We start from the raw sequence: 8,496 nt of genomic DNA on the forward strand, positions 1-8,496 counted from the left end.
ATAGATAGATTATGCTAGATATATTTCCATATGTCTGAATACCCTATATACAAATTTTCTAATCTGTAGATCAAATATTTGTTGAATATATAGGTTGAAAATTGTTCTTACTCTCTCTCTCTCTCTCTCTGGCTACCTCACACACACATTCTAACTTTTATAGATATAATAGATAGATTATGCTAGATATATTTCCATATGTGTGAATACCCTATATACAAATTTTCTAATTTGTAGATAAAAAATTTGTAGAGTGCATAGGTTGAGAATTGTTCTCTCTATCTCTCACACACACATTCTAACTTTTAAAGATATAATAGATTATGCTAGATATATTTCGATATTTCTGAATACCCTATATATAAAAAGTTGTTGAATGTATAGGTTGAGAACTGTTCTCTCTCTCTCTCTCTCTCTCTCTCTCTCGCTCACACACACACACATTCTCACTTTTATAGATATAATAGAAAGATTATCCTAGATTATGCTAGATATATTTCCATATGTCTGAATACCCTATATACAAATTTTCAAATCTGTAGATAAAAAATTTGTTGAGTATATAGGTTGAGAATTGTTCTCTCTCTCTCTATCACACACATTCTCACTTTTATAGATATAATAGACAGATTATGCCAGATATATTGAAATATGTCTGAATGCCCAATATACAAATTTTGAAATCTGTAGATAAAAAATTTGTTGTATACATAGGTTGACAATTGTCCTCTCTCTCACACACACACACATTCTCACTTTTATACATATAATAGATAGATTATGCTAGATATATTTCTATATGTCTGAACACCCTATATACAAATGTTCAAATCTGTGGATAAAAAATTTGTTGAATGTATAGGTTGAGAATTTTTATCTCTCTCTTTTTCTCTCTCTCTCTCTCGCTATCTCACACACACGCATTCTCACTTTTATAGATAAAATAGATAGATTATGCTAGATATATTTCCATATGTCTGCATACCCTATATACAAAGTTTCAAATCTGTAGATAAAAAATTTGTTGAATATATAGGTTTAGAATTGTTCTCTCTCTCTCTCTCACACACACATTCTAACTTTTGTAGTTATAATAGATAGATTATGCTAGATATATTTCCATATGTCTGAATACCCTATATACAAATTTTCTAAACTGTAGGTAAAAAATTTGTTTAGTATGTAGGTTAAGAATTGTTCTCTCTCTCTCTCACACACACACACACACACAAGTTCTCACTTTTATAGATATAATAGATAGATTATGCTAGATATATTTCTATATGTCTGCCTACCCTATATACAAATTTCAAAATCTGTGCCCAAAAATGTGTGGAATATATAGGTTGAGAATTGTTCTCTCTCTCTCTCTATCTCACACATATTCTCACTTTTATAGGTTATATAGGTTGAGAATTTTTTGCTCTTTCCATCACTCACATTCACACTTTTATAGATATAATACATAGATTATGCCAGATATATTTACATATGTCTGAATACCCAATATACACATTTTCAAATCTGTAGATAAAAAATTAGTTGAATATATAGGTTGAGAATTGTTCTCTCTCTCTCTCTTTCTCTCTCTCTCACACACACATTCTCACTTTTATAGATATAATAGATAGATTATGCTAGATATATTTCCATACGTCTGAATACCCTATATCCAAATTTTCTAATATGTAGATAAAAAATTTGTTGAATATATAGGGTGAGAATTTTCCTTCCTCTCTTTCTCTCTCTCTCTTTCTCACACACACACAAGCTGAAAATTGTTCTCTCTCTCTCTCTGACTCTCTCTCTCTCTCACACACACACACATGGTCATTTTATAGATATAATAGATAGGTTATGCTAGATATATTTCTATATGTCTGAATACCCTATATACAAATTTTTAAATCTGTAGATAAAAAATTTGTTGAGTATATAGGTTGAGAATTGTTCTTTCTCTCTCTCTCACACACACATTCTCACTTTTATAGATATAATAGATTATGCTAGATATATTTCCAAATGCCTGAATACCCTATATACAAATTTTCAAATCTGTAAAGATAGAATTTGTTGAATATATAGGTTGAGAATTGTTCTCTCTCTCTCTCTTTCACACACATTCTCACTTTTATAGATATAATAGATAGATTATGCTAGATATATTTCCTTATGTCTGAATACCCTATATACAAATTATCAAATCTGTAGATACAAAATTTGTTGAGTATATAGGTTGAGAATTGTTCTCTCTCTCTCTCTCTCTCTCACTCACTCACTCACTCACACACACACACACATTCTACCTTTTATAGATATAATAGATTATGCTAGATATATTTCCATATGTCTGAATACCCTGTATACAAATTTTCAGATCTGTACATAAAAATTAGTTGAATATATAGGTTGAGAATTGTTCTCTCTCTCTCTCTTCTCTCTCTCTCTCTTTCACACACATTCTCACTTTTCTAGATATAATAGATAGATTATGCTAGATATATTTCCATATGTCTGAATACCCTATATACAAATTTTCTAATCGGTAGATAAAAAATTTGTTGAATATATAGGGTGAGAATTGTACTTACTCTCTCTCTCTCTCTCTCTCTCTCTCACGCACACATTCTCACTTTTATGGATATAATAGATAGATTATGCTGGATATATTTCCATATGTCTGAATACCCTATATACAAATGGTCAAATCTGTAGATAACAAATTTATTGAATAGATAGGTTGAGAATTGTTCTCTCTCTCTCTCTCTCGCAACCTTACACACACAACCACACGCAAACATTCTGACTTTTATAGATATAATAGATCGATTATGCTTGATATATTTCCATATGTCTGAATACCCAATATACAAATTTTCAAATCTGTAGGTAAAAAATTTGTTGAATATATAGGTTGAGAATTGTTCTCTCTCTCTCACACACTCACATTCTCACTTTTATAGATATAATGTATAGATTATGCTAGATATATTTCTATATGTCTGAATACCCTATATACAAAGTTTAAAATCCGTAGATAAAAATACGTTGAGTATATAGGTTGAGAATTGTTCTCTCTCTCTCTTACGCACACACACACACACACACACACACACACATTTTCACTTTTATAGATATAATAGATAGATTATGCTAGATATATTTCCATATGTCTGAATACCCTATATACAAATTTTCAAATCTGTAGATAAAAAATGTATTGAATATATAGGTTGAGAATTGTTGTCTCTCTCTCTCTCTCTCTCTCTCTCTCTCTTTCTCTCTCTCTCTCTCTGGCTACCTCACACACACACACATTTTCACTTTTATAGATATAATAGATAGATTATGCTAGATATATTTCCATATGTCTGAATACCCTATATACAAACTTTCAAATCTGTAGATAAAAAATTTGTTGAGTATATAGGTTGAGAATTGTTCTCTCTCTCTCTCACACGAAACTGTGCGCTCGGCTTCTTCCCCCCCTTCCCACCCCAAATGCTTGGGAAACTGTGCACTGTTTTTGTTGGTTTTCAAGCTGCCTCTTCCCCCCCCACACACACACACAGTTTAACAGTAGTAGGAGGTCAAGAGAAAGAGGGTGAGAGAGAGAGAAGAGTAAGTTGGTGAGAGAGAGAGAAAAGAGAAAGAGGGTGTTGGTTTTATATTTTTATTATCGTCTAATATTTTGAAAGCTGAATTTCTAATAAAATGTGCATCTATAGGAGATAATGCCTGGGAATGTGTTCCCCCCCCCACAGTTTAACAGTGGTGTGACGTCAAGAGAAAGAGGGTGAGAGAGAGGGAAGAGTAAGTGGGTGAGAGAGAGAAAGAGAGAGAAAAAAAAAGAAAGACGGTGTTGGTTTTGTGAAAAAAGTTGTTATTTACAATTGTTCGCATTCTTGGCCTTTTGGTCAAGATCAAGTGTAGTATCTGTTCTTCAGATGCTGCACTTCTATTTCTTGTTCTCTTTCGGTGGAGGAGAAATCCTCCACGACTGAGACAATTTTTATTTTTGTACCTTTTCTCCACGTTAAAAAACGACCCTGGTGTCTAACTCTGTCCCGTGGGGAGGCATAGTAAATAGGTACAATTGTTCGCCATTAGTGGATGTTGACGTCACGTCACGTGACATGACTAAGCGTTTTTTTTTTTTAGTATGAATAACATTTTTTGTTTTAATTATAAAGTCTACACTTAATTTTATAGAAAATGATGTATATATAATAGAAAAAAAAAATTACTGGTTTTGTTGGATTCAAGTGGATCCCCCCCTCCAGTTTAAGAGATAGCAGGTCACGTGGTAATATACAAAATGGCTAGCGTAAATATAAAGATCGGTTTTTTTATCGACGAATATTTTGAAAGCTGAATTTTTTTTTATTCCTGTACATTTTTTCCTGATATTTTTCGTTAAAACTCTTGTATAAATACTATTTTTAACCAGTTAAATACGTTGGAGACATTGTCATGGAGTTTAATAATCTCTAGAACAAAGCAGAAGAGAAATTACAAAAGTATCGGTAAAACAAAGTGTTTGTTTACATTTGTTCGCCATTACTGGATGTTGACGTCACGTCACGTGACATGACTAAGCGTTTTTGGATTATGTAATATTAACATTAAAATGACAGGTTTTTTTGGGGGCCCCCCTAGGAGAGAAATGATCAGTTCACCCCCTTTTAATGGTCCGTTTGGTGTGGAATTTCGATATTTGTCATGCGGGTGATCAAGGTTTAATATGATACATAATTTGTCAACTTTGGTTGTGTCTGTCAAAAGTTTGAGCTGACGTCACGTCACGTGACACGTATTGAATAACGTTAAAATGACAGGTTTTTTGGGGGCCCCCCTAGGAGAAAAACGATCAGTTGACCCCTTTCTACTGGTCCGTTTGACGTGAAATTTCGATATTTGTCATCCGGGTGATCAAGGTGCAATATGATACCAAATTTGTCAACTCTGGTTCCGTCTTTCAAAAGTTTTAGCGTTACAAACAAACATACATACATACATACATACATACATACACACCGATTTTTGCCTTTTATATATATAGATGAGTGTATGTTTGTGTATTTGTGTATATATGTGTATATATAAATGTGTATATATGTGTATGTATATGTACGCGTGTATGTGTGTATGTATATGTATGTATGGATATGTGTGTATGTTTATATGTGTATGACTATGTATGTATATGTGTTACATAAAGAAGCGTTGCCCCTTTCTCATGTAAGTTAAAAGGCGAACAAGATAAGTGTAAGTTGTATTAGGAAAAGGTTGGAATCGAACCCTGCAGGCCAGTGTTAATTTATAATAGATAATTGACATCCTACTTAGGTTACTTATGAACAATTAAAATTCGGAATACGTTGTTTGCACAAGAATGTGGTTGGACAGACATATGTAAAATCCACGTGAAATTTAGTCACATATTTTATATATATATATATATATATATATATATATATATACATATATATATACATATATATATACATATATACATATATATATACATATATTTATACATACATATATACATATATATATATATATATATATATATATATATATATAGTCAACCACATGCAGTATTGCTTTTGTGTTTCTCGCCTCATCAGTACGGCTAGACTGACAACTATGTCCCTCAGATCGACAGCCTAGGCGACAATCAGCGTTTTTCACCGTTACGCTTGTTTGCTGCTGCTAATATAGGGATAACAAATTACCATATTAAACATTGTTCAAACGATATCAGCGATATTTGTTTACACAAAGACCATTTTCTTTTCCGCTAACATTACATATATACATATATACATATATATATATATATATATATATATATATATATATATATATATATATATATATATATATATATATAAATATATATATAGTCACATATATATATTTATATATATATATATTTAGTCACATATATATATTTAGTCACATATATATATATATATATATGGGTGTATATATATAGTCCCAAATAGATATATATATATATATATATATATATATATATATATATATATATATATATATATATATATATATATATATATATAAATATATATATATAAATATATATATATATAGTCACAAATATATATTTATATATACATGTATATATTTATATATAAATACGTATAAATATTGTCACAGATATATATATATATATATATAGTCACAATTATATGTACATATATATATATATATATATATATATATATATATATATATATATATGAATGGAAATGTATAAAAAATGTATGAAAATGTATAAAAAATGAATAGAAATGTATAAAAAAAAATACGAAAAGTATAAAAGCTTATAACTTTTCTTTATTCGTTTTCAATTGGTGACGTGCAGGAATGCAAAATAATATTATGAATTTTTTTGTTTTAACTTTTTTTACAGGTACATACTTTTCCACCGATCTTTCAGTCTTCATTGGTAGTAGTAGTGAAATATATATATATATATATATATATATATATATATATATTATCAGTGCTGCTAACCAGGATTATAAACTCTTTTAAGCAATAAAAGAAAATATGTAAAAAAAAATAGTAAGTTTCTTGTTAACAATTAAAAATTCTATCTATGATTAGTTCCTAAACACACACACACACTCAAATTATCTCCCTTTAATAAATATTAGATCATCTGTTGTCTTACTTAAAGTAGCTGATCATCGTCCCCTTGTGTCTCGGAGATTCAACATTATTTAATATACCAAAAAGATTTACACCTAATTGTAAAATGGTCATCTATTTCTTATTACTTAAAAAGATACGTTTATTTATTTTTTTTTAAAGGACGCTTACGTCTGATCACTTCATATTCTAGAATGTCTTATTTATTGCGTTGGGTTGGGGTAGAAAGCAAATCAACCTCTATTATTTTATCGAATGTTAACTCTAAATTGTACAGTTTTCAGAAAATTGAGATAACACATTAAAATCTCCATTCAAGATTTTACAAATCCAAATTTGCTGACCCCCACACTAAGACAAATTTAAACAAAATATCAGATTTAATTTTTTTTAATTGTGAGAAGAAAGCCACGTTAATCAAAAAGAACGGGAGAAATCGGGAGAAAAGTGAACCATGCTTCATTCAAAGAACGGGAGAAATCGGGAGAAAAGTGAACCATGCTTCATTCAAAGAGTAGTTCTCCTTTGGCGACGGAGATATGAAGCGTTATTTTGTTAATTTGACCGCGAGCCAAAAGAAAAAACAAACAAACAAAAAAATGTTTACGTATTTATTGCGATCCTTACCAACACAGAATTAAACAGAAGCTCGGTTTGAGTGTCAGGGAAATCAGGTTCGTGAAAACAAACACTCTGTGTTTAATCTGTCCCCTCCCCTAAAAAAAAAAAAAGAATGATTACCCCAGTCTAGAAGGAATTCTCTTTCATTAAGCGAGAACATAAAAAATGATCTGCTAGACAGTACTGCATGTTGCTTCTAGTCATATGGTTAATAGGATTTTTTTTTTTTTTTACATAGACATCACCACTTATCAAGGCCCGGAGGTCACTCGAGGATAAACATTATCGAGTGTAAATTAGTCAATGGGATAATATTGTAGTAATCGTTAGTAATAGAAACTTGGTAAGTTGATTTCCTTAAGAGGGCGGTTTATCAAGAATGTGTTTATGTTGGACTTTGAGAAAACAAGCTGTGGTCAGCTAGGAAGCAAGCAACAGTCGTGCACTCGTGCAGTTTTAGGAAAGACCCTTTGTTCATGGGCTTCATGTTTTGATTTACCTACCTACAAAGCTAGTGTAGTGACTGTAGTGACTACTCGGTTTAACACAAGCTATTTTATGTGAAGAAAACACAACTCTTCAACACAGAGGGTCACACTAGATTTGAACAAGACTTAACTTTCTATCAATTTGCGAAACTCTCTTATTTACGGTCCGAGAAAGGAAAAAGACAAAATGTAATCTTTACAATAATATTTTATACACTTCCTAAAGAAAATTGCAAATATTTGCTCATACCTTCAAACTGTCAAAACTAAAAAAGAAAAAATAGTATGGAGAATAAAACGATTAATGTAAATCAACTCGTTATCTTTCACCGTTATTACTGAAATAGAAAAGATCGCTGAAGGTGTGTTTATAGAGAAAGGGATAGAAAGAAAAACGAAGCGATGAACTCGTTTCTTTTACCAGCTAAGCAATAATGGATTACTTCCCTTGCACCGGGATGTTGAGTATGCGTTGAATTAAAAACTACGTCAGAGTCTATGTAAACTGTGGAATAATATTTTACAAATACTTCAAACTGTTATAGAACGAACACACACACACACACACACACACACACACACACACACACACACACACACATGTATATATATATATATATATATATATATATATATATATATATATATATATATATATATACGTAAATAAAATATTAGCTACACAGAAATTATCGTGTTTCAT

General features: G+C 30.6%; 1 pseudogene; it reads left to right on the forward strand.

Annotated features, from left to right (window-relative positions):
• The first annotated feature begins 3,896 nt into the window (after positions 1-3,896).
• On the forward strand, positions 3,897-4,029 carry LOC145274058 (U2 spliceosomal RNA; annotated as a pseudogene).
• The last annotated feature ends 4,467 nt before the right edge of the window (positions 4,030-8,496 follow it).

Source organism: Euprymna scolopes, chromosome 4 (genome assembly GCF_053919585.1).
Source record: "Euprymna scolopes isolate OS-2025 chromosome 4, ASM5391958v1, whole genome shotgun sequence".
NCBI classification, from domain to species: Eukaryota; Metazoa; Mollusca; class Cephalopoda; order Sepiida; family Sepiolidae; genus Euprymna; species Euprymna scolopes.